This window comes from Pristiophorus japonicus, chromosome 15 (genome assembly GCF_044704955.1).
Source record: "Pristiophorus japonicus isolate sPriJap1 chromosome 15, sPriJap1.hap1, whole genome shotgun sequence".
NCBI lineage: Eukaryota > Metazoa > Chordata > Chondrichthyes > Pristiophoridae > Pristiophorus > Pristiophorus japonicus.
In genome coordinates, this window is record NC_091991.1 from 163,703,166 (window position 1) to 163,728,057 (window position 24,892).

The 24,892-nt window shown below is 64.2% G+C and overlaps 1 long non-coding RNA gene across 1 annotated transcript in view; it reads left to right on the plus strand.

The window, feature by feature from the left end:
• Window positions 1-21,609, plus strand: part of LOC139280508 (uncharacterized) — a 24,060-nt gene extending 2,451 nt beyond the window's left edge. The window contains exon 2 of the long non-coding RNA XR_011596713.1: window positions 20,728-21,609. This is a non-coding gene — a long non-coding RNA (uncharacterized lncRNA). The remainder of the gene's footprint in view (window positions 1-20,727) is intronic.
• The last annotated feature ends 3,283 nt before the right edge of the window (window positions 21,610-24,892 follow it).

A 24,892-nucleotide genomic window follows, 5' to 3' on the forward strand; every position in this document is an offset into this window, starting at 1 on the left:
GGTGGGGTGGGGAGAGAGTGGGGTGGGGAGAGAATGGGGTGGGGAGAGAGTGGGGTGGGGTGGGGAGAGAGTGGGGTGGGGTGGGGAGAGAGTGGGGTGGGGAGAGAGTGGGGTGGGGTGGGGAGAGAGTGGGGTGGGGTGGGGAGAGAGTGGGGTGGGGTGGGGAGAGGGTGGGGAGGGAGTGGGGTGGGGTGGGGAGAGGGTGGGGAGGGGGTGGGGTGGGGAGAGGGTGGGGTGGGGTGGGGAGAGAGTGGGGTGGGGTGGGGAGAGAGTGGGGTGGGGTGGGGAGAGGGTGGGGAGAGAGTGGGGTGGGGTGGGGAGAGGGTGGGGTGGGGTGGGGTGAGGGTGGGGGGAGGGTGGGGTGGGGAGAGGGTGGGGTGAGGGTGGGGGGAGGGTGGGGTGGGGAGAGGGTGGGGTGGGGTGGGGTGGGGAGAGGGTGGGGTGGGGTGGGGTGGGGAGAGAGTGGGGTGGGTGGGGAGAGAGGTGGGGAGAGAGTGGGTGGGTGGGGTGGGGTGGGGAGAGAGTGGGGTGGGGTGGGGAGAGAGTGGGGTGGGGTGGGGAGAGAGTGGGGTGGGGTGGGGAAAGAGTGGGGTGGGGTGGGGAGAGGGTGGGGTGGGGAGAGAGTGGGGTGGGGTGGGGAAAGAGTGGGGTGGGGAGAGGGTGGAGTGGGGTGGGGAGTGGGTGGAGTGGGGGGGAGAGGGTGGAGTGGGGGGGAGAGAGTGGGGTGGGGAGAGGGTGGAGTGGGGGGGAGAGGGTGGAGTGGGGGGGGAGAGGGTGGAGTGGGGGGGAGAGGGTGGAGTGGGGTGGGGTGGGGAGAGAGTGGCGGTGGGGAGTGAGTGGGGGGTGGGGAGAGAGTGGGGTGGGGTGGGGAAAGAGTGGGGTGGGGAAAGAGTGGGGTGGGGAGAGGGTGGGGTGGGTTGGGGAGAGGGTGGGGTGGGGTGGGGAGGGGAGAGAGTGGGGTGGGGAGGGGGTGGGGAGAGGGTGGGGTGGGGTGGGGAGAGAGTGGTGTGGGGTGGGGAGAGGGTGGGGTGAGGGTGGGGTGGGGTGAGGGTGGGGAGAGAGTGGGGTGGGGTAGGGTGGGGTGGGGTGGGGAGAGAGTGGGGTGGGGTGGGGAGAGAGTGGGGTGGGATGGGGAGGGGAGAGAGGGGTGGGGAGGGGAGAGAGTGGGGTGGGGTGGGGAGGGGAGAGAGTGGGGTGGGGTGGGGAGGGGAGAGAGTGGGGTGGGGTGGGGTGGGGAGAGAGTGAGGTGGAGAGAGAGTGGGGTGGGGAGAGAGTGGGGTGGGGTGGGGTGGGGTGGGGAGAGGGTGGGGTGGGGAGGGGAGAGGGTGGGGTGGGGAGAGGGTGGTGTGGGGTGGGGTGGGGAGAGGGTGGTGTGGGGAGAGGGTGGTGTGGGGAGAGGGTGGGGTGGGGAGAGGGTGGGGTGGGGAGAGGGAGGGGAGGGGGTGGGGAGAGGAGGGGGTGGGGTGGGGAGAGGAGGGGGTGGGGTGGGGAGAGGAGGGGGTGGGGTGGGGAGAGGAGGGGGTGGGGTGGGGAGAGGAGGGGGTGGGGTGGGAGAGGGTGGCTTGGGGTGGGGAGAGTGTGGGGTGGGGTGAGGGTGGGGTGGGTGAGGGTGGGGTGAGGATGGGGTGGGGTGAGGATGGGGTGGGGTGAGGATGGGGTGGGGTGAGGATGGGGTGGGGTGAGGGTGGGGTGGGGTGAGGGTGGGGTGGGGTGGGGAGAGGGTGGGGGTGAGGGTGGGGTGAGGGTGGGGTGGCGGTGAGGGTGGGGAGGGGTGGGTGAGGGTGGGGAGAGGGTGGGGTGAGGGTGGGGAGAGGGTGGGGTGGGGAGAGGGTGGGGTGGGGAGAGGGTGGGGTGGGGAGAGGGTGGGGTGGGGTGGGGTGGGGAGAGGGTGGGGTGGGGTGGGGTGGGGAGAGGGTGGGGTGGGGTGGGGTGGGGAGAGGGTGGGGTGGGGTGGGGAGAGGGTGGGGTGGGGGTGGGGTGGGGTGGGGGGAGGGTGGGGGGAGGGTGGGGGTGGGGGGAGGGTGGGGTGGGGAGAGGGTGGGGTGGGGGGAGGGTGGGGTGGGGTGGGGTGGGGTGGGGTGGGGTGGGGAGAGGGTGGGGTGGGGAGATGGTGGGGTGGGGTGGAGAGAGGGTGGGGTGGGGTGGGGAGAGAGTGGAGTGGGGTGGGGAGAGAGTGGAGTGGGGAGAGAGTGGGGTGGGGTGGGGTGGGGTGGGGTGGGGAGAGAGTGGGGCGCGGTGGGGAGAGAGTGGGGCGCGGTGGGGAGAGAGTGGGGCGCGGTGGGGGAGAGTGGGGCGGGGTGGGGAGAGAGTGGGCGGGGTGGGGAGAGAGTGGGCTGGGGTGGGGAGAGAATGGGGTGGGGGGGGGAAGGAGAGAATGGGGTGGGGGGGGAAGGAGAGACTGGGGTGGGGGGGGGAAGGAGAGAGTGCGGGGGGGGAAGGAGAGACTGGGGTGGGGAAAGGAGAGACTGGGGTGGGGGGGGGGAAGGAGAGACTGGGGTGGGCGGGGGGGAAGGAGAGACGGGTGGGGGGGGAAGGAGAGACGGGTTGCGGGGGGGGGGGAAGGAGAGACGGGTTGCGGGGGGGGGAAGGAGAGACTGGGGTGGGGGGGTGAAGGAGAGACTGGGGTACGGGGGGGAAGGAGAGACTGGGGTGCGGGGGGGGGGGGAAGGAGAGACTGGGGTGGGGGAGTGAAGGAGAGACTGGGGTGGGGGGGGGAAGGAGAGACTGGGGTGCGGGGGGGAAGGAGAGACTGGGGTGGGGAGAGAGTGGGGTGGGGTGGGGTGGGAAGAGAGTGGGGTGAGGTGGGGTGGGGAGAGAGTGGGGTGGGGTGTGGTGGGGAGAGGGTGGGGTGGGGAGAGGATGGGGTGGGGTGGGGAGAGGGTGGGGTGGGGAGAGGGTGGGGTGGGGAGAGGGTGGGGTGGGGCGGGGAGAGGGTGGGGTGGGGCGGGGAGAGGGTGGAGTGGGGTGGGGTGGGAAGAGAGTGGGGTGGCCTGGGGTGGGGGTGGGGTGGGGAGAGAGTGGGGTGGGTGGGGTGGGGGAGAGAGTGGGGTGGGGTGGGGTGGGGTGGGGAGAGAGTGGGGTGGGGTGGGGTGGGGAGAGAGTGGGGTGGGGAGAGAGTGGGGTGGGGAGAGAGTGGGGTGGGGTGGGGTGGGGAGAGAGTGGGGTGGGGTGGGGAGAGAGTGGGGTGGGGTGGGGTGGGGAGAGAGTGGGGTGGGGTGGGGTGGGGAGAGAGTGGGGTGGGGTGGGGTGGGGAGAGAGTGGGGTGGGGTGGGGAGAGAGAGTGGGGTGGGGTGGGGAGAGGGTGGGGTGGGGAGAGGGTGGGGTGGGGAGAGGGTGGGGTGGGGTGGGGAGAGGGTGGGAGAGGGTGGGGTGGGGAGAGGGTGGGGTGGGGAGAGGGTGGAGTGGGGTGGGGTGGGGTGGGAAGAGAGTGGGGTGGCCTGGGGTGGGGTGGGGAGAGAGTGGGGTGGGGTGGGGTGGGGAGAGAGTGGGGTGGGGTGGGGAGAGAGTGGAGTGGGGTGGGGAGAGAGTGGGGTGGGGTGGGGAAAGAGTGGGGTGGGGTGGGGAGAGAGTGGGGTGGGGTGGGGTGGGGAGAGAGTGGGGTGGGGTGGGGAGAGAGTGGGGTGGGGTGGGGTGGGGTGGGGAGAGGGTGGAGTGGGGTGGGGTGGGGAGAGGGTGGAGTGGGGTGGGGTGGGGAGAGGGTGGAGTGGGGTGGGGTGGGGAGAGGGTGGAGTGGGGTGGGGTGGGGAGTGGGTGGAGTGGGGGGAGAGGGTGAAGTGGGGGGGAGAGGGTGGGGTGGGGTGGGGAGAGGGAGGGGTGGGGTGGGGAGAGGGTGGAGTGGGGTGGGGAGAGGGTGGAGTGGGGTGGGGGAGAGGGTGGAGTGGGGTGGGGAGAGGGTGGAGTGGGGGGGAGAGGGTGGAGTGGGGGGAGAGGGTGGAGTGGGGGGAGAGGGTGGAGTGGGGGGGAGAGGGTGGAGTGGGGTGGGTGGGGAGAGAGTGGCGGTGGGGAGTGAGTGGGGGGTGGGGAGAGAGTGGGGTGGGGTGGGGAAAGAGTGGGATGGGGTGGGGAAAGAGTGGGGTGGGGAGAGGGTGGGTGGGTTGGGGAGAGGGTGGGGTGGGGTGGGTTGGGGAGAGGGTGGGGTGGGGTGGGGAGGGGAGAGAGTGGGGTGGGGAGGGGGTGGGGAGAGGGTGGGGTGGGGTGGGGGAGAGAGTGGTGTGGGGTGGGGAGAGGGTGGGGTGAGGGTGGGGTGGGGTGAGGGTGGGGAGAGAGTGGGGTGGGGGAGGGTGGGGTAGGGTGGGGTGGGGTGGGGAGAGAGTGGGGTGGGGTGGGGAGAGAGTGGGGTGGGATGGGGAGGGGGAGAGAGGGGTGGGGAGGGGAGAGAGTGGGGTGGGGTGGGGAGGGGAGAGAGTGGGGTGGGGTGGGGTGGGGAGAGAGTGGGGTGGGGAGAGAGTGGGGTGGGGTGGGTGGGGTGGGGAGGGGAGAGGGTGGGGTGGGGTGGGGAGAGGGTGGGGTGGGGTGGGGAAAGAGTGGGGTGGGGTGGGGAGAGAGTGGGGTGGGGTGGGGAGAGAGTGGGGTGGGGTGGGGAGAGAGTGGGGTGGGGTGGGGTGGGGGGGAGAGGGTGGAGTGGGGTGGGGTGGGGAGAGGGTGGAGTGGGGTGGGGTGGGGAGAGGGTGGAGTGGGGTGGGGTGGGGAGAGGGTGGAGTGGGGTGGGGTGGGGAGTGGGTGGAGTGGGGGAGAGGGTGAAGTGGGGGGAGAGGGTGGGGTGGGTGGGGAGAGGGAGGGGTGGGAGAGGGTGGGGTGGGGTGGGGAGAGGGTGGGGTGGGGTGGGGTGGGGTGGGGAGAGGGTGGGGTGGGGGGAGGGTGGGGGGAGGGTGGGGTGGGGAGAGGGAGGGGAGGGGGTGGGGAGGGGAGGGGGTGGGGTGGGGGAGAGGAGGGGGTGGGGTGGGGAGAGGAGGTGGTGGGGTGGGGAGAGGAGGGGGTGGGGTGGGGAGAGGAGGGGGTGGGGTGGGGAGAGGGTGGGGTGGGGTGGGGAGAGTGTGGGGTGGGGTGAGGGTGGGGAGAGTGTGGGGTGGGGTGAGGGTGGGGTGAGGATAGGGTGGGGTGAGGGTGGGGTGAGGATGGGGTGGGGTGAGGATGGGGTGGGGTGAGGGTGGGGTGGGGTGGGGAGATTGTTCTGGGTGTGAGGGTGGGGTGGGGGTGAGGGTGGGGGTGAGGGTGGGGTGGGGTGGGTGAGGGTGGGGAGAGGGTGGGTGTGGAGAGGGTGGGGTGGGGAGAGGGTGGGGTGGGGTGGGGAGAGGGTGGGGTGGGGGTGGGGTGGGGTGGGGAGAGGGTGGGGTGGGGGGAGGGTGGGGGGAGGGTGGGGTGGGGAGAGGGTGGGGTGGGGGGAGGGTGGGTGGGGTGGGTAGAGGGTGGGGTGGGGTGGGGTGGGGAGAGGGTGGGTGGGGAGATGGTGGGGTGGGGTGGAGAGAGGGTGGGGTGGGGTGGGGGAGAGAGTGGAGTGGGGTGGGGAGAGAGTGGAGTGGGGAGAGAGTGGGGTGGGGTGGGGAGAGAGTGGGGCGCGGTGGGGAGAGAGTGGGGCGCGGTGGGGAGAGAGTGGGGCGCGGTGGGGAGAGAGTGGGCGGGGTGGGGAGAGAGTGGGGCGGGGTGGGGAGAGAATGGGGTGGGGGGGGAAGGAGAGACTGGGGTGGGGGGGGAAGGAGAGACTGGGGTGGGGGGGAAGGAGAGACTGGGGTGGGGGGGGAAGGAGAGAGTGCGGGGGGGGAAGGAGAGACTGGGGTGGGGAAAGGAGAGACTGGGGTGGGGGGGGGGAAGGAGAGACTGGGGTGGGCGGGGGGGAAGGAGAGACGGGTGGGGGGGGAAGGAGAGACGGGTTGCGGGGGGGGGAAGGAGAGACTGGGGTGTGGGGGGTGAAGGAGAGACTGGGGTGCGGGGGGGAAGGAGAGACTGGGGTGCGGGGGGGGGGGAAGGAGAGACTGGGGTGGGGGGAGTGAAGGAGAGACTGGGGTGGGGGGGGGGAAGGAGAGACTGGGGTGCGGGGGGGAAGGAGAGACTGGGGTGGGGAGAGAGTGGGGTGGGGTGGGGTGGGAAGAGGGTGAGGTGGGGTGGGGAGAGAGTGGGGTGGGGTGTGGTGGGGAGAGGGTGGGGTGGGGAGAGGATGGGGTGGGGTGGGGAGAGGGTGGGGTGGGGAGAGGGTGGGGTGGGGCGGGAGAGGGTGGAGTGGGGTGGGGTGGGAAGAGAGTGGGGTGGCCTGGGGTGGGGGTGGGGTGGGGAGAGAGTGGGGTGGGGTGGGGTGGGGAGAGAGTGGGGTGGGGTGGGGAGAGAGTGGGGTGGGGTGGGGTGGGGTGGGGAGAGAGTGGGGTGGGGTGGGGTGGGGAGAGAGTGGGGTGGGGAGAGAGTGGGGTGGGGAGAGAGTGGGGTGGGTGTGGAAAGAGTGGGGTGGGGCGGGGAGAGAGTGGGGGGTGGGGTGGGGTGGGGAGAGAGTGGGGTGGGGTGGGGAGAGAGTGGGGTGGGGTGGGGAGAGAGTGGGGTGGGGTGGGGAGAGGGTGGAGTGGGGGGGAGAGGGCGGAGTGGGGGGGAGAGGGTGGAGTGGGGGGAGGGTGGGGTGGGGAGAGGGTGGGGTGGGGTGGCGAGAGGGTGGGGTGGGGTGGGGAGAGTGTGGGGTGGGGTGAGGGTGGGTAGAGAGTGGGGTGGGTAGAGAGTGGGGTGGGTAGAGAGTGGGGTGGGGTGGGGAGAGAGTGGGGTGGGATGGGGAGAGAGGGGGGTGGGGTGAGGTGGGGAGAGAGTGGGGTGGGGTGAGGTGGGGAGAGAGTGGGGTGGGGAGAGAGTGGGGTGGGGTGGGGTGGGGAGAGGGTGGGGTGGGGTGGGGAGAGGGTGGGGTGGGGTGGGGAGAGGGTGAGGTGGGGAGAGGGTGAGGTGGGGAGAGGGTGGGGTGGGGAGGGGGTGGTGTGTGGAGAGGGTGGGGTGGGGAGAGGGTGGGGTGGGGAGGGGGTGGGGTGGTGTGGGGAGAGGGTGGGGTGGGGAGGGGAGAGGGTGGGGTGGGGTGGGGAGGGGGTGGGGTGGGGAGAGGGTGGGGTGGGGAGAGGGAGGGGAGGGGGTGGGGAGAGGAGGGGGTGGGGTGGGGAGGAGGAGGGGGTGGGGTGGGGAGAGGAGGTGGTGGGGTGGGGAGGAGGAGGGGGTGGGGTGGGGAGAGGGTGGGGTGGGTGGGGAGAGGGTGGGGTGGGGAGAGTGTGGGGTGGGGTGAGGGTGGGGTGAGGATAGGGTGGGGTGAAGGTGGGGTGAGGATAGGGTGGGGTGAGGGTGGGGTGAGGATGGGGTGGGGTGAGGGTGGGGTGGGGTGAGGGTGGGGTGGGGGTGAGGGTGGGGTGGGGTGGGGTGAGGGTGGGGAGAGGGTGGGGTGGGGAGAGGGTGGGGTGGGGAGAGGGTGGGGAGAGCGTGGGGTGGGGTGGGGAGAGGGTGGGGTGGGGAGAGGGTGGGGTGGGGAGAGGGTGGGGAGAGCGTGGGGTGGGGTGGGGAGAGGGTGGGGTGGGGAGAGGGTGGGGTGGGGAGAGGGTGGGGTGGGGAGATGGGTGGGGTGGAGAGAGGGTGGGGTGGGGTGGAGAGAGGGTGGGGTGGGGTGGAGAGAGGTGGGGTGGGGTGGGGTGGGGAGAGAGTGGGGTGGGGTGGGGAGAGAGTGGGGTGAGGTGGGGAGAGAGTGGGGTGGGGTGGGGAGAGAGTGGGGTGGGGTGGGGTGGAGTGGGGAGAGAGTGGGGTGGGTTGGGGTGGGGAGAGAGTGGGGTGGGGTGGGGTGGGGAGAGAGTGGGGTGGGGAGAGAGTGGGGTGGGGTGGGGTGGGGAGAGAGTGGAGTGGGGTGGGGAGAGGTGGAGTGGGGGGGAGAGGGTGGAGTGGGGTGGGGTGGGGAGAGAGTGGGGGTGGGGAGTTCTCTCGAGAGTGGGGGTGGGGAGAGAGTGGAATGGGGGGGGGTGGGGTGGAGTGTGGTGGGGAGAGGGTGGGGTGGGGTGGGGAGAGTGTGGGGTGGGGTGGGGAGAAAGTGGGGTGGGGAGAGAGTGGGGTGGGGAGAGAGTGGGGAGAGAGTGGGGTGGGGTGGGGAGAGAGTGGAGTGGGGAGAGAGTGGGGTGGGGTGGGGTGGGGAGAGAGTGGGGTGGGGAGAGAGTGGGGTGGGGTGGGGAGAGAGTGGGGTGGGGTGGGGAGAGAGTGGGGCGCGGTGGGGAGAGAGTGGGGCGCGGTGGGGAGAGAGTGGGCTGGGGTGGGGAGAGAATGGGGTGGGGGGGGAAGGAGAGAATGGGGTGGGGGGGGAAGGAGAGACTGGGGTGGCGGGGGGAAGGAGAGAGTGCGGGGGGGGGGAACGAGAGACGGGTGGGGAAAGGAGAGACTGGGGTGGGGGGGGGGAAGGAGAGACTGGGGTGGGCGGGGGGAAGGAGAGACGGGTGGGGGGGAAGGAGAGACGGGTTGCGGGGGGGGGAAGGAGAGACTGGGGTGGGGGGGTGAAGGAGAGACTGGGGTGCGGGGGGGGAAGGAGAGACTGGGGTGGGGGAGTGAAGGAGAGACTGGGGTGGGGGGGGGAAGGAGAGACTGGGGTGCGGGGGGGAAGGAGAGACTGGGGTGCGGGGGGAAGGAGAGACTGGGGTGGGGGGGGAAGGAGAGACTGGGTTGTGGGGGGGAAGAGAGACTGGCTTGGGGGGGGAAGAGAGACTGGGTTGGGGGGGGAAGAGAGACTGGGGTGGGGGGGAAGAGAGACTGGGGTTGGGGCGGGAAGAGAGAATGGGGTCGGGGGGTGAAGAGAGACTGGGGTCGGGGGGGGGAAGAGAGACTGGGGTTGGGGCGGGAAGAGAGAATGGGGTCGGGGGGGTGAAGAGAGACTGGGGTCGGGGGGGGAAAGAGAGACTGGGGTCGGGGGGTGGAAGAGAGACTGGGGTCAGGGGGGGGGGGGAGAAAGACTGGGGTCGGGGGGGGAAGAGAGACTGGGGTCGGGGGGGGGGAGAGAGACTGGGGTCGGGGGGGGAAGAGAGACTGGGGTCGGGGGGGAAGAGAGACTGGGGTCGGGGGGGGGAGAGAGACTCGGGTCGGGGGGGAAGAGAGACTGGGGTCGGTGGGGGAAGAGAGACTGGGGTCGGGGGGGGAAGGAAGAGAGACTGGGGTCGGGGGGGAAGGAAGAGAGACTGGGGTCGGGGGGGAAGAGAGACTGGGGGAATGAGAGAGACTGGGGGGTGGAGAGAGAGACGGGGGGGAGAGAGAGACTGGGGCGGGGGGAGAGCGAGTGTGGGGTGGGGGGGTGAGAGAGAGACTGGGGTGGGGGGGGAAGAGAGACTGGGGGGGGAGAGAGAAACTGGGGTGGGGGAGGGGAGAGAGAGACTGGGGTGGGGGAGGGGAGAGAGAGACTGGGGTGGGGTGGAGAGAGACTGGGGTGGGGTGGAGAGAGACGGGTGGCGGTGGAGAGAGACGGGTGGGGGGAAGGAGAGACTGGGGTGGATGGGAAAGAGAGACTGGTGTGGGGGGGGGAAGAGAGACTGGGGTGGGGGGGGGTCGGGGGGGAAGAGAGACTGGGGTGGGGGGGGGGAGAGAAAGACTGGGGTGGGAGGGGGGGGAGAGACTTGGGGGGGGGAAGAGAGACTGGGGTGGGGGGGAGAGAGAGACTGGGGTGGGGGGGGAGAGAGACTGGGGTTTGGTGGAGAGAGACTGGGGTGGTGGGGACTGGGGTGGGGGTGAGAGAGAGACTGGGGTGGGGGGGGGAGAGAGACTGGGGTGGGGGGGAGAGAGACTGGGGTGGGGAGGAGAGAGAGACTGGGATCGGGGGGGGAAGAGAGAGACTGGGGTGGGGGGGAGAGAGAGACTGGGGTGGGGGGGAGAGAGAGACTGGGGTGGGGGGAGAGAGAGACTGGGGTCGGGGGGGAAGAGAGACTGGGGTCGGGGGGGAGAGATTGGGGTCGGGGGGAGAGATTGGGGTCGGGGGGGAGAGATTGGGGTCGGGGGGGAGAGACTGGGGTTGGAGGGGAGAGACTGGGGTGGGAGGGGAGAGACTGGGGTCGGTGGGGGAGAGACTGGGGTCAGTGGGGGAGAGGGACTGCGGTGCGGGGGGAGAGAGAGACTGGGGAGGGCAGAGAGACTGGGGTGGGTGGGGAGAGAGACAGGTGGGGGGGGAGGGAGACTGGGGTCGGGGGGGGGAGAGAGACTGGGGTGGGGGGGGGGAGAGACTAGGGTGGGGGGAGAGCGACTGGGGTGGGGGGGGGACAGAGACAGGAGTGGGGGTGGGTGAGAGAGAGAATGACTGAGATGAGGTGGAGAGAGGGAGAGAGAGAGAGAGACTGGGGGGGGGAGTGAGAGAGAGACTGCGGTGGGGGGAAGTGGGAGAGAGAGAGACTGGGGGGCGTGGGAAAGGGAGATAGAGACTGGGGGGAGGGGGAGAGAGAGAGTGGGTGGGGGGAGAGAGAGAGTGGGTGGGGGGGTGAGAGAGAGAGCTTGCGGGGGTGGGAGAGAGACTGGGGGTAGGGGGGGAGAGAGACTGGGATGGGGGGGAGAGACTGGGGTCGGGGGATAGAGACTGGGGTCGGGGGGGGAGAGAGACTGGGGTCGGGGGGGGAGAGAGACTGGGGTCGGAGGGGAGAGAGACTGGGGTGGGTTGGGGGAGAGACTGGTATGGGGTGGGGGAGAGAGACGGGTGGGGTGGGGAGAGAGACGGGTGGGGTGGGGAGAGAGACGGGTGAGGGGGGAAGAGAGACTGGGGTGGGGGGGGGAAGAGAGACTGGGGTGGGGGGGGGAAGAGAGACTGGGGTGGGGGGGAAAGAGAGACTGGGGGGGGGGAAGAGACTGGGGTGGGGGGGAAGAGAGACTGGGGTGGTGGGAAAAGAGACGGGTGGAGGGGAAGAGAGACTGGGATGGGGGGTGAAGAGAGACTGGGGTGGGGGGGGAAGAGAGACTGGGGTGGGGGGGGAAGAGAGACTGGGGTGGGGGGGAAGAAGACTGGGGTGGGGGGGAAGAGAGACTGGGGTGGGAGGGGAAGAGAGATTGGAGTGGAGAGAGAGACTGGGGGGGGGAGAGAGAGACTGGGGGGGGGAGAGAGAGACTGGGGGGTGGAGAGAGAGACTGGGGGGGGAGAGCGAGACTGGGGTGGGGTGGGGGGGTGAGAGAGAGACTGGGGTGGGGGGGGGGAGAGAGAGACGTGGGGAGAGAGAGACTGGCGTGCGGGAGGGGAGAGAGAGAATGGGGTGCGGGAGGGGAGAGAGAGACTGGGGTGGGGGGGGGAGAGAGAGAGAGACTGGGTGGGGGGGGGAAGAGAGAGACTGGGGTGGGGTGGAGAGAGACGGGTGGGGGGGAAGGAGAGACTAGGGTGGGTGGGAAAGAGAGACTGCGGTGGAGGGGGAAAGAGAGACTGGGGTGGGGGGGGAAAGAGAGACTGGGGTGGGGGGAAAGAGAGACTGGGGTGGGGGGGAAAGAGAGACTGGGGTGGGGGGGAAAGAGAGACTGGGGTGGGGGGGAAAGAGAGACTGGGGTGGGGGGGGAAAGAGAGACTGGGGTGGGGGGGAAAGAAAGACTGGGGTGGGGAGGAAGAGAGACTGGGGTGGTGGGGGGGAGAGAAAGACTGGGGTGGGTGGGGGTGGGAGAGAGAGACTGGGGTTTGGGGGAGAGAGACTGGGGGGGGGAGAGAGAGACTGGGGTGGGGGGGAGAGAGAGACTGGGGTGGGGGGGGGAGAGAGAGACTGGGGTGCGGGGGAGAGAGAGACTGGGGTGGGGGGTAGAGAGAGACTGGGGTGGGGGGGGAGAGAGAGACTGGGGTGCGGGGGGAGAGAGAGACTGGGGTGGGGGGTAGAGAGAGACTGGGGTGGGGGGTAGAGAGAGACTGGGGTGGGGGGGAGAGAGAGACTGGGGTGGGGGGGAGAGAGAGACTGGGGTCGGGGGGGGAAGAGAGGCTGGGGTCGGGGGGGAGAGACTGGGGTGGGAGGGGAGAGACTGGGGTGGGAGGGGAGAGACTGGGGTCGGTGGGGGAGAGACTGGGGTCGGTGGGGGAGAGACGGGTCGGTGGGGGAGAGACGGGTCGGGGATGGAGAGACTGGGGTCGGTGGGGGAGAGACTGGGGTCGTTGGGGGAGAGACGGGTCGGTGGGGGAGAGACGGGTCGGGGATGGAGAGACTAGAGTCGGGGGGGGAGAGACTAGAGTCGGGGGGGAGAGACTAGAGTCGGGGGGAGAGTGACTGCGGTGGGGGGGGGGGGAGAGGGACTGCGGTGGGGGGGAGAGAGAGACCTGGAGGGGGTAGAGACTGGGGAGGGCAGAGAGACTGGGGTGGGTGGGGAGAGAGACAGGTGGTGGTGGGAGGGGAGAGAGACAGGTGGGGGGGGAGGGAGACTGGGGTGGGGGGGGGGAGAGAGACAGGAGTGGGGGTGGGTGAGAGAGAGAAAGACTGAGATGGGGTGGAGAGAGGGAGAGAGAGAGAGAGACTGGGGAGGGGGAGTGAGAGAGAGACTTGGGGAGGGGGAGTGAGAGAGAGACTGGGGGGGAGGGAGTGAGAGAGAGACTTGGGGGGGGGGGAATGAGAGAGAGACTGGGGGGGGAAGTGGGAGAGAGAGAGACTGGGGGGCGTGGGAAAGGGAGATAGAGACTGGGGGGAGGGGGGGAGAGAGAGAGAGTGGATGGGGGGTGAGAGAGAGAGAGCTTGCGGGGTTGGGAGAGAGACTGGGGTGGGGGGGGAAAAGAGACTGGGGTCGGGGTGGGGGAGAGAGACTGGGGTGGGGTGGGGTGGGGGGAGAGAGACTGGGGTGGGGTGGGGGAGAGAGACTGGGGTGGGGTGGGGGAGAGAGACTGGGGTGGGGTGGGGGAGAGAGACTGGTATGGGGTGGGGGGAGAGAGACTGGAGTGGTGTGGGGGAGAGAGACTGGGGTGGGGGGGGGCAGAGAGATTGGGGTGGGGGCAGAAGAGAGACTGGGTCTGGGGGGAAGAGAGACTGGGGTTGAGGGGGGGAAGTGAGACTGAGGTCGGGGGGGAAGAGAGACTGGGGTCGGGGGGGGAAAGAGAGACTGGGGTCGAGGGGGGAAGAGAGACTGGGGTGGGGGGGAAGAGAGACTGGGGTGGGGGGGAAGAGAGACTGGGGTGGGGAGGGGTGAAGAGAGACTGGGGTGGGGGGGGGGAAGAGAGACTGGGGTGGGGGGGGGAAGAGAGACTGGGGTGGGGGGGGAAAGAGAGACTAGGATGGGGGGGGGAGAGAGACTGGGGTCGGGGGAGAAGAGAGACTGGGGTGGGGGGGAGAAGAGAGACTGGGGTGGCGGGGGAGAAGAGAGATTGAGATGGTGGGGGGAAGAGAGACTGGGGTCGGGGGGGGGAAGAGAGACTGGGGTCGGGGGGGGAAGAGAGACTGGGGTCGGGGGGGGGGAAGAGAGACTGGGGTCGGGGGGGGGGAAGAGAGACTGGGTTCGGGTGGTGAAGAGAGACGGGTTGGGGGGGGGTGAAGAGAGACGGGTTGGGGGGGGGGGAAAGAGAGACTGGGGTGGGGGGGGAGGGGAAGAGAGACTGGGGTGGGGGGTGAAGAGAGACCGGGGTGGGGGGGAAGAGAGACTGGGGTGGGGAGGAAGAGAGACTGGGGTCGGGGGGAAGAGAGACTGGGGTCGGGGGGTGAAGAGAGACTGGGGTCGGGGGGGGAAGAGAGACTGGGGTGGGGTGGGGGAGAGAGACTGGTATGGGGTGGGGGAGAGAGACTGGTATGGGGTGGGGGAGAGAGGGTGGGGTGGGGGGAGAGAGGGTGGGGTGGGGAGAGAGACTGGGGTGGGGGGGAAGAGAGACTAGGGTGGGGGGGGAAGAGAGACTAGGGTGGGGGGTAAGAGAGACTGGGGTGGGGGGTGAAGAGAGACTGGCGTGGGGGGGGGGAAGAGAGACTGGGGTGGGGGGGTGAAGGGAGACTGGGGTGGGGAGGGGAGAAGAGAGACTGGGGTGGGGGGGGGGAAGAGAGACTGGGGTGGGGAGGGGGGAAGAGAGACTGGGGTGGGGGGGGGAAGAGAGACTGGGGTGGGGAGGGGGGGAAAAGAGACTGGGGTGGGGGGGGGAAAGAGAGACTGGGGTGGGGGGGGGAAGAGAGACTGGGGTGGGGAGGGGGGAAGAGAGACTGGGGTGGGGGGGGGAAGAGAGACTGGGGTGGGGAGGGGGGAAGAGAAACTGGGGTGGGGGGGGAAAGAGAGACTGGGGTGGGGGGGAGAAGAGAGACTGGGATGGGGGGGAGAAGAGAGACTGGGGTGGGGAGGGGGGAAGAGAAACTGGGGTGGGGGGGGAAGAGAGACTGGGGTGGGGGGGGGGAAGAGAGACGGGTGGGGAGGGGGGAAGAGAGACTGGGGTGGGGAGGGGGGAAGAGAGACTGGGGTGGGGGGGGGAAGAGAGACTGGGGTGGGGAGGGGGGAAAAGAGACTGGGGTGGGGGGGGGGAAAGAGAGACTGGGGTGGGGGGGGGGAAGAGAGACTGGGGTGGGGAGGGGGGAAGAGAGACTGGGGTGGGGGGGGAAGAGAGACTGGGGTGGGGAGGGGGGAAGAGAGACTGGGGTGGGGGGGGGAAGAGAGACTGGGGTGGGGGGGTGAAGGGAGACTGGGGTGGGGAGGGGAGAAGAGAGACTGGGGTGGGGGGGGGGGAAGAGAGACTGGGGTGGGGAGGGGGGAAGAGAGACTGGGGTGGGGGGGGGAAGAGAGACTGGGGTGGGGAGGGGGGAAAAGAGACTGGGGTGGGGGGGGGGAAAGGGGGTGGGGGGGGGGGAAGAGAGACTGGGGTGGGGAGGGGGGAAGAGAGACTGGGGTGGGGGGGGGAAGAGAGACTGGGGTGGGGAGGGGGGAAGAGAAACTGGGGTGGGGGGGAAGAGAGACTGGGGTGGGGGGGAGAAGAGAGACTGGGATGGGGGGGAGAAGAGAGACTGGGGTGGGGGGGGAAGAGAGACTGGGGTCGGGGTGGGGAAGAGAGACTGGGGTCGGGGTGGGGGAAGAGAGACTGGGGTGGGGGTGAAGAGAGACTGGGGTCGGGGGGGAAGAGAGACTGGGGTCGGGGGGGGAAGAGAGACTGGGGTCGGGGGGGGGGAAGAGAGACTGGGGTGGGCGGGAAGAGAGACTGGGGTGGGGTGGAAGAGAGACTGGGGTGGGGGGAGAGAAGAGAGACTGGGGTGGGGTGGAAGAGAGACTGGGGTGGGGGGGGAAAAGAGAGACTGGGGTGGGGGGGAAGAGAGACTGGGGTGGGGGGAAGAGAGACTGGGGTGGGGGGGGAAGAGAGACTGGAGTGGGGGGCGAAAGAGAGATTGGAGTGGGGGGGTGGAAGAGAGACTGGGGTGGGGTGGGGAAGAGAGACTGGGGTGGGGGGAGAGAAGAGAGACTGGGGTGGGGTGGAAGAGAGACTGGGGTGGGGGGGAAGAGAGACTGGGGTGGGGGGGAAGAGAGACTGGGGTGGGGGGGAAGAGAGACTGGGGTGGGGGGGAAGAGAGACTGGGGTGGGGGGAAGAAGAGAGACTGGGGTGGGGGGGAAAAGAGAGACTGGGGTGGGGGGGGAAGAGAGACTGGGGTGGGGGGGGGAAGAGAGACTGGAGTGGGGGGCGAAAGAGAGATTGGAGTGGGGGGGTGGAAGAGAGACTGGGGTGGGGTGGGGAAGAGAGATGGGGGTGTGGGGGAAGGGGGGTGGGGGGGAAGAGAGACGGGGATGGGGGGGAAGAGAGACTGGGGTGGTGGGGGGGGGAATAGAGACAGGGGTGGGGGGGAAGAGAGACTGGGGTGGGGGGGGGAAGAGAGACGGGTGAAGGGGGGAAGAGAGACTGGGGTGGGGGGGGAAGAGAGACTGGGGTGGGGGGGGGAAGAGAGACTGGGGTGGGGGGGAAGAGAGACTGGGGTGAGGGGGGGAAGAGAGACTGGGGTGGGGGGGGAAGAGAGACTGGGGTGGGGGGGGAAGAGAGACTGGGGTGGGGGGGAAGAGAGACTGGGGTGGGGGGGAAGAGAGACTGGTGTGGGGGGGAAGAGAGACTGGGGTGGGGGGGGGAAGAGAGACTGGGGTGGGGGGGGAAGAGAGACTGGGGTGAGGGGGGGAAGAGAGACTGGGGTGGGGGGGGGAAGAGACTGGGGTGTGGGGGGAAGAGAGACTGGGGTGGGGGGGAAGAGAGACTGGTGTGGGGGGGAAGAGAGACTGGGGTGGGGGGGAAGAGAGACTGGTGTGGGGGGGAAGAGAGACTGGGGTGGGGGGGAAGAGAGACTGGGGTGGGGGGGAAGAGAGACTGGGGTGGGGGGGGAAGAGAGACTGGGGTGGGGGGGGAAGAGAGACTGGTGTGGGGGGGGGGAAGAGAGACTGGGGTGGGGGGGAAGAGAGACTGGTGTGGGGGGGAAGAGAGACTGGGGTGGGGGGGGAAGAGAGACTGGGGTGGGGGGGTGAAGGGAGACTGAGGTGGGGAGGGGAGAAGAGAGACTGGGGTGGGGGGGGTGGGGGGGAAGAGAGACTGGGGTGGGGGGGAAGAGAGACTGGGGTGGGGGATGAAGGGAGACTGAGGTGGGGAGGGGAGAAGAGAGACTGGGGTGGGGGGGGGAAGAGAGACTGGGGTGGGGGGGGAAGAGAGACTGGGGTGGGGGGGGAAGAGAGACTGGGGTGGGGGGTAAGAGACTGGGGTGTGGGGGTAAGAGAGACTGGGGTGGGGGGGGAGAGAGACTGGGGTGGGGGGGAGAGAGACTGGGGTGGGGGGGGAAGAGAGACTGGGGTGGGGGGGGAAGAGAGACTGGGGTGGGGGGTAAGAGAGACTGGGGTGGGGGGGTAAGAGAGACTGGGGTGGGGGGGAGAGAGACGGGTGGGGGGAGAGAGACAGGTTGGGGAAGAGAGACTGGGGTGGGGGGGAGAGACTGGGGTCGGGGGGGTGAGACTGGGGTCGGAGGGGAGAGACTGGGGTGGGGTGGGGGAGAGACTGGGGTGGGCGGGGAGAGACTGGGGTCGGGGGTGAGAGACGGGTCGGGGGTGAGAGACTGGGGTGGGGGTGGCGGGGAAAGGACTGGTGTGGGGGGGGGGGGAAGAGAGACTGGGGTGGGCGGGGAGAGACTGGGGTGGGGTGGGGGAGAGAGACTGGGGTGGGGGGGGGAGAGAGACTGGGGTGGGCGGGGAGAGACTGGGGTCGGGGGTGAGAGACGGGTCGGGGGGGTAGAGACTGGGGTGGGGGGGGAGAGAGACTGGGGTGGGGGGGGAAAGAGACTGGGGTGGTGGGGGGGGGAGAGAGATGGGGTGGGGGGGGAGAGAGACTGGGGTGGGGTGGGGCAGAGAGACTGGTGTGGGATGGGGGAGAGAGACTGGGGTGGTGTGGGGGGAGAGAGACTGGGGTGGGATGGGGGAGAGAGACTGGGGTGGTGGGGGGGGGAGAGAGACTGGGGTGGGGGGGAGAGAGACTGGGGTGGGGGGGAGAGAGACTGGGGTGATGGGGGGAAGAGATTGGGGTGGGGGGGAGAGACTGGGGTGGGGTGGGGTGGCGAGAGACTGGTGTAGGATGGGGGAGAGAGACTGGGGTGGTGGGGGGGGAGAGAGACTGAGGTGGGGTGGGGGAGAGAGACTGGGGTGGTGTGGGGGGAGAGAGACTGGGGTGGTGTGGGGGGAGAGAGACTGGGGTGGGGTGGGGTGGCGAGAGACTGGTGTGGGATGGGGGAGAGAGACTGGGGTGGTGGGGGGGGAGAGAGACTGGGTGAGGGAGGGGAGAGAGACTGGGGTGGGGGGGAGAGAGACTGGGGTGGTGTGGGGGGAGAGAGACTGGGGTGGGGTGGGGTGGCGAGAGACTGGTGTGGGATGGGGGAGAGAGACTGGGGTGGTCGGGGGGGAGAGAGACTGGGTGAGGGAGGGGAGAGAGACTGGGGTGGGGGGGAGAGAGACTGGGGTGGTGGGGGGAAGAGATTGGGGTGGGGGGGAGAGACTGGGGTGGGGGGGAGAGAGACTGGGGTGGGGGGGGAGAGACTGGGGTGGGGGGGAGAGAGACTGGGGTGGAGGGGAGAGCGACTGGGGGGGGAAGAGAGAGAGACAGGAGTCGGGGTGGGTGTGAGAGAGAAAGACCGAGGTGGGGCGGAGAGAGGGAGAGAGAGAGAGAGATTGGGAAGGGGGAGCGAGAGAGAGACTGGGGGGCGTAGGGAAGGGAGATAGAGACTGGGGGGAGGGGGGAGAGAGAGAGAGTGGGTGGGGGATGAGAGAGAGAGAGCTTGCGGGGTTGGGAGAGAGACTGGGGTGGGGGGGAGAGAGACGGGTGGCGGGGGAGAGAGACTGGGGTGGGGGGGTGAGAGACTGGGGAGGGGGGAGAGAGAGACAGGAGTGGGGGTGGGTGAGAGAGAGAAAGACTGAGGTGGTGCGGAGAGAGGGGGAGAGAGACTGGGGAGGGGAGTGGGAGAGAGAGAGACTGGGGAGGGGGGCGCAGTGGGAGAGAGAGAGACTGGGGGGCGTGGGGAAGGGAGATAGAGACTGGGGGGAGGGGGAGAGAGAGAGAGCTTGCGAGGCTGGGCGGGAGAGAGAAAGAGAGGGTGGGGGGGGTGAGAGAGAGAGAGAGACTGGGACCGGGGGAGAGGTAGGGAGACTGGGGGAAAGAGAGAGAACTCAGGGAAGTCGGATCACGTTCCAACCCCACCCCCTTTACACCCACCCCTGATTTCTCGGAAAGCTCGGTACCGGCGTGTGTGACAAGGGACGTTGGAATGGATGATATCCAGAAGTCACGACACTGTCACTATTCACTTCATATCTAATAAACCTGTTAACAATCCGTATTGCCCCATCTGTGGAATGTGTAATTAGAATCGCCCTGCCTACGTAATCAGTGACTTTGGAAAGTGTAATTCGAGCCATTCTGTGCCGAATTCAGACAGGAGAGAGCTCACTCTCACAGGTTAAGACCTCCCCCCCCCCCCATCCCCCCATGTTCCAGATCCCCCCCAGCCCAGGTTCCTGATCCCCCCAGTAGCCCTGCCCCACGTTTCTGCCCCATCCCAGCCCAGATTCATACCCCATCCTAGCCCAATTTCCGCCCCTCCCAGCCCAAGTTCCTGACATCCCTAACCCAACTTGCTGCCACCCCTGCCTGCCCCCCCGGAAGCGCCATAGATGAGGCATTGTGTGTGGGTCACGGATTGGCAACGGGTTTATTTGGTATGAAGTGAATAGTCACAGTGCTTCATCCACTCCAATGATGTGACTTGCCACACATGCCGGTACTGAGCTTTCCGAGAAATCGAGGGTGTGTGTAAAGGGATCCGTCTTCCCAGAGGTCCCTCTCTCCCCTCCAATCCCTTCTCCCGTGTCCCCTCTCTCCCACATCCCAGTCTCTCTCTCCCCACACTCTCTCTCGCTCCCCACTCTCTCACTCTGCCCCACTCTCTCTCACCCTATTGTCCCAGTCACTTTCCCCACTCTCTCTCCACCCCCCACCCCCCGGTCTCTGTCCCCTAGTTTCTCACTATCTCAGATTTTTTCTCTGCCACAGAAGGCTGAGAAAATATTCGTGCAGATAATCACAGCGATACTTTCGGCAAGAGTCTAAATCAGCAAAGCAACGTGGTCGGCAACAACCCCGGGCTCGATACAGGCCCCACTTCCGGTTTCGGCTTCGAGTCTGCGCATGCGTGGGGCGAAGGGGGTGAATTCCAGGGCAGTTGTGCGCAGCAGGACACACAAAAAACTGTTGCAAATAATCACTCCATTTAAATGACACCCTCCTTTAATGTATCTCCCTCCTTAAAATAAAGCCGCATTTCAGCATGTGTTTGTGATCTGTTTCACTCCTATTTTTGATCCTAAATTGAACTTTCCTATCACATCTCCCAAATATGTATTGCACTGAAAAATGAGCACAGCCCCAAAGGTTTATGACTTCTCATTCTTTTTCATGAAATCTCATTTTTGGTATTTTCTTGATGTCCAGCAGATTAGTTAATCCAGAAATAAGCACATTGCCTTGGCTGGCAACCCAGGGCTGCATTTGCCCAAATTTGATCCACACATTAATAACCCAAAATAGTTAGAGATGAGGAAAGACATTTGGTCCATTAACATTTATTAATTCATAGAGATTCTAAAGTCTCCCCATTGCAGCATCCCATTATTTATTAAATGATTCCAGGGTTTTTGACTCCACTGCTCGATATAGTCGATTTGTTGAATAGGCGACTGAATGGATCTCCAATAGCCGACACTCTAGCAGATCAGTGGGAATGCTGAACTGCAGTTCGATAGCAGGGACAGCTTTGCAATGGGAATAGAATAATTTGCCCTCCCTCAGGATGCTAACCCGTCTGTACTCATCACCCCCTCAGCCAGAAGGCTGCCGCCCCATGGAAACAGTCCCTGGCAAAGGTAACTCTAGAGGAAAAAGTCTGAGGTGACTGTGGGAAGCCTGGGCACAGCAGGCCCAAGGTTTTGATCATAAATCTAACTTTATCACATCTCCCAAAAGTGTATCGCACCGTGAAAAATGAGCACAGCCCCATGCATGGTCTACTTCAATGAGCCCTTCGCCTGCTTGGGGCCAGAGCTTCACGCACTGCCCAAAATGCACCTGTTAAAAATGATATGGGGCTGATATGTAGCATGGATCCAGTGCGTATCATGCTGTCTTAGTTTTAGCCCCTGCACGCCCCGTTCTTGTTGAGCGGCAAGGGTTAAAATCAGGGCTTTTTACATTTCTTGATTTGAATTATTATTGTGTTCAATTCAGGCAAATAAAGAGCAATGGAGCAATTTATTCATGATAAAGGCATAGCTCCAGTTCCTAACTGTTCCCGAACTCTCTTTTACAGGAATAGAGGGGGTAAATTTGACTTGGGCTGAAGTCAATAGAAATGAAAATTCGGAGAGGTGAATAAGGGACGGCTGAATCAAAATCGCCCGTTTTACACTATGACCCCCGGAGACTGCAGCACTCATTGGACTGAAGCAGAGGGATCTTGTGGTCAGTGAGGGGAAATTACAAGTATTTTAAAATGGCTGCTGTGAATGTGCTTTGGAAGAAAATTGCTGCTATCTTCAATTTCCCTTTACTTGGGAGAAAGTAGAGAATACACAACTGTGGCTGGGAATTTCCTTGGAACTAGTCACACTTCATCACCGCAACATTAGCCGTTTCAGTTGTTTCTTGTTAATGCAACATATGCTTTATTTTAGTTCTGATGAAAGCTCATCGACCTGAAACGTTAACTCTTGTTTCTCCCTCCACAGATGTTGCCTGACCTGCTGAGTAATTCCAGCATTTTCTGTTTTTATTTAAGTTGCAATATTGTTTGGTAGTGTAAAAAGAATGTTTCTTTTGCAGCTTATTGACAAACGAAAAATCAATTCTGCACTCCAGGAATTTTATGCTGGAAGTAATATTGTTTTTTTGGCCATTTGACTTTGTTTCACAATTGGTGATTGTACCAAACACAAACATCAGATTCCCCGTGATTCGTACATTAAACGTAAAGGGAGGCCTTCATTGAGGCGATAGTTTGAGTACAGACTAGACATATTTCCACGAGTGGGAAATGTTATGTATGCAAACCTCAATGTGTAAGATTTGCCACCAGGGGGCACACCTGTGGGAGACCTAAGGGTCACCTGTGCAAGCAAGTATAAAAGGCAATCCACCATGCTGCTTCCTCACTTTGGACTTACATTAAAGAGACCAAGGTTTGAGCTTACAACACAGTCTTGTGGAGTTATTCTGAACATAACAATTGGCGACGAGTTACAGATCACGAACTTTCACGCGGTAATGGCTGCCGTTGGTATTCTTGAGAGATTTGTTGAGGGTGATGATTGGGAAGTCTTCGTTGAGCGTCTCGACCAGTACTTCATGGCCAACAAGCTGGACACGGCTGAGATGGCGGTCAAGCGCAGGGCGATTCTCCTCACCATATGTGGGTCTTCGATATATGGCTTCATCAAAAATCTGCTGGCACCAGTCAAACCAACGGACAAGATTTACACAGAGCTGTGTACGCTGGTTCGGGAACACCTCAAGCCGAAGGAGAGCATCCTAATGGCAGGTATCGCTTTGACACGCATCATCGCTCTGAGGGCCAGAACGTGGCAAGCTTTGTCGCCGACCTAAGACGCCTTGCGGGACAATGCGAATTTGCTGGATCTTTGGGGGAAATGTTGTAGGACTTTTTCATGCTTGGAATCGGCCACGAGGTCATTCTTTGCAAACTGCTGTCTGCCGAATCCCTAGATCTGAGCAAGGCCATCACGATAGCCCAGGCTTTCATATCCACGAGCGACAACACGAAACAGATATCTTCACAGCATCGAAGCTCACCGGCAAGTACTGTGCATAAAATAATGCTTTCAGCTGGCAGAACTGTACATGGCAGGGCCTACACGGCCGCAGAGGCCAGGCCTAGGGTGACTCAGAGGCTGCTGTGGGGTGTGAATGTGTATCCATTAACACCATGTTGGCGCTGCGGGGGCAGCCATAGAGCCCATCAATGTCGATTCAAGCATTATGTGTGCAAGGGCTGTGAAACAATGGGGCACCTCCAGCGAATGTGCAAACGACCTCTGACTCACCACATGGCAGAGTCAGCAGAGGACGACCGATCCAGCGCGGATTACGCTGAACAAGCAGGAGAGGCTACTCAAACTAAGGATGAAGAGGAAGTGGGGTACACACCTTCACCACCAAAAGCCCTCCGATAATGTTAAAAGTTAAACTTAACGGCATTCCAGTCTCCATGGAATTGGACACGGGGGCGAGTCAATCAATCATGAGCCAGAAGGCTTTTGCGAAACTGGGGCAACAAGGCACAGAGGCCAAAACTGAGCCCGATTCACACAACGATGTGCACTTACACCAAAGAACTTATACCTGTTATCGGCAATGCGACAGTGAAAGTATCGTATGGTGGAATGGTGCATGATTTACCACTATGGATGGTACCAGGCGATGGCCCAACGCTGTTTGGCTGAAGTTAGCTAGGAAAGATCTGATGGAACTGGGACGATATCAAAGCACTGTCTTCGGTGGATGACGCCTCGTGCGCCCAGGCACTAAACAAATTCCCGGAGTTATTTGAGCCAGGCATTGGCAACTTCACAGGCGCGAAGGTGCAGATCCATCTTGTTCCTGGGGCACGGCCCGTTCATCACAAGGCCCGAGCAGTCCCATATCTGATGCGAGGAAAAGTCGAGATCAAGCTGGACAGACTTCAACGAGAGGGAATCATATCGTCAGATGAGTTCAATGAGTGGGCCTGTAGGATTGCAAAATTTGTGGGAAAACCCCCCCAGTGTTTGGACTCATTGGAAAGGGAATTTAATATGGAACTGTCAGCCAGAAAGTTTGGGATCCTAAAGTGCACATGGAAGAAACTATTGAGTTTTTATCGAATTTTGGATTTTTACAAGGGTCCGTGTGGGAAGGGCTGAAAACTAAAGGATAACTATCCTTCAAAGAAACCAGTTTTGGGTATTGAAGCTAAACAAATTGTCTGGGGAATTGTGTAAACAATCAACCCAGAAATAGCCAGCCATCACTCTGAGCAGGAGACCCATCCAGTACATACATAATGATAATGGCCCAGCCAGCCCGCATGGAAACCCAGGCCTAGGCAGACATTTCAAATACCAAAGCTAATTTTTCCCAATCAAGAAACAAATTCAAAACGATCAACACATCCGAGACAGGTTGCCCTTAAGGGATCCGCCAAAATATGACAAAGAAATATCAAGCCCGCCAAAATTAAAACAAAGGATCAGGGCTGATTTGCCGCGTAGATTAGAACGGCTCCAAAAGTATAACTGGGGCCCGGTTTTTAATGGAAGAAGAAAAAAGGAGGCGAGAGAGCGAGCAGGCATTCATCTATTCGAAGAGTGGAAGGACGGAGAAAGACCATCGCAACAGTTTATGCAGCTCTTCTGAGCACCAACATCTCCAACTCGACGACACTCCTGGGCCACACTGCCCTACTACCGAAAGAAGAAGGAAGAACATCATCACGGTAGAAAGCAGCTCCCAGTAACTTCAGACACTGCCATCGCGGCAACAACTGACCACAGCCAACGTGGTAACATTGAAAGCACCACGATCGACCAATTCCGAAACCAAAACTCCTCAAGAAATCGAAGATTCGAAAGTTTCCACCCTACAATCTAGGCCTAGCGACCAACAGGCGAAACACTATCTAAAAAGACTTTAAAACTTATTTCTAACGGAAGAAAGTGGGTACTCACCCCATAAGTCCAATACGCACCCTACCGCATCAGCGGACACCATCCAACTAAAGACTACGCAGTCAGAAGTCCTCTATGACGTTCGGGGTACGGTAAGCAAAACCTACAGAGTCCAGCGAACCCCGAAATCATGAACCACCGCCAACGGATAATAAAGGATTGGTGAGCATAATCCCTGTTTGCCCTGGAGTTTAACTTAGTCAGAGTTAGGCATTGGGAGGTGGGAGGTGTAGTATTTTCTGTAACCCCTTTTGAATGTGTGGTGAAGTGTTTTTATTCTAGTTATCTCAAGCTTGACATTGTACTTTTCTTGTTTAAAATAAAATTGAAGTTCTTTGCACCAAAACAGTTGTCTCTTGCACTTTGTCACATCCACAAAATAACTCCAAAGTCTAGAACCCAGGGAGTGGGAGCGATTCGAACCGCTCAGAAGGTCAGAGGTGAACCTGACCCCACACCCCCTACAGAATGGCGACCGCGGTAGGACTTTGGTATAAGGGATGTGATGCAGAGAGTGCTGTATTGCAGGAGAGAGCTAAGATGGAAGAGAGGATTTCCTCCTATGTGTACAAGAAAGTGAATGTCACTGAAGAATGGGTGCTTGGTCTGTTGCGCGCTGAGCGTCCGTGAGACGCTGCGGCCCAGTGGACAGCAAGCAAGGACCATAAAGAATCGGTAGAAAAGACAATTTGGTTGGTCTGTCTACAGCGACAGGTCCAACTCTTCGACAAGAACATTGAGTCACTGCAGGCA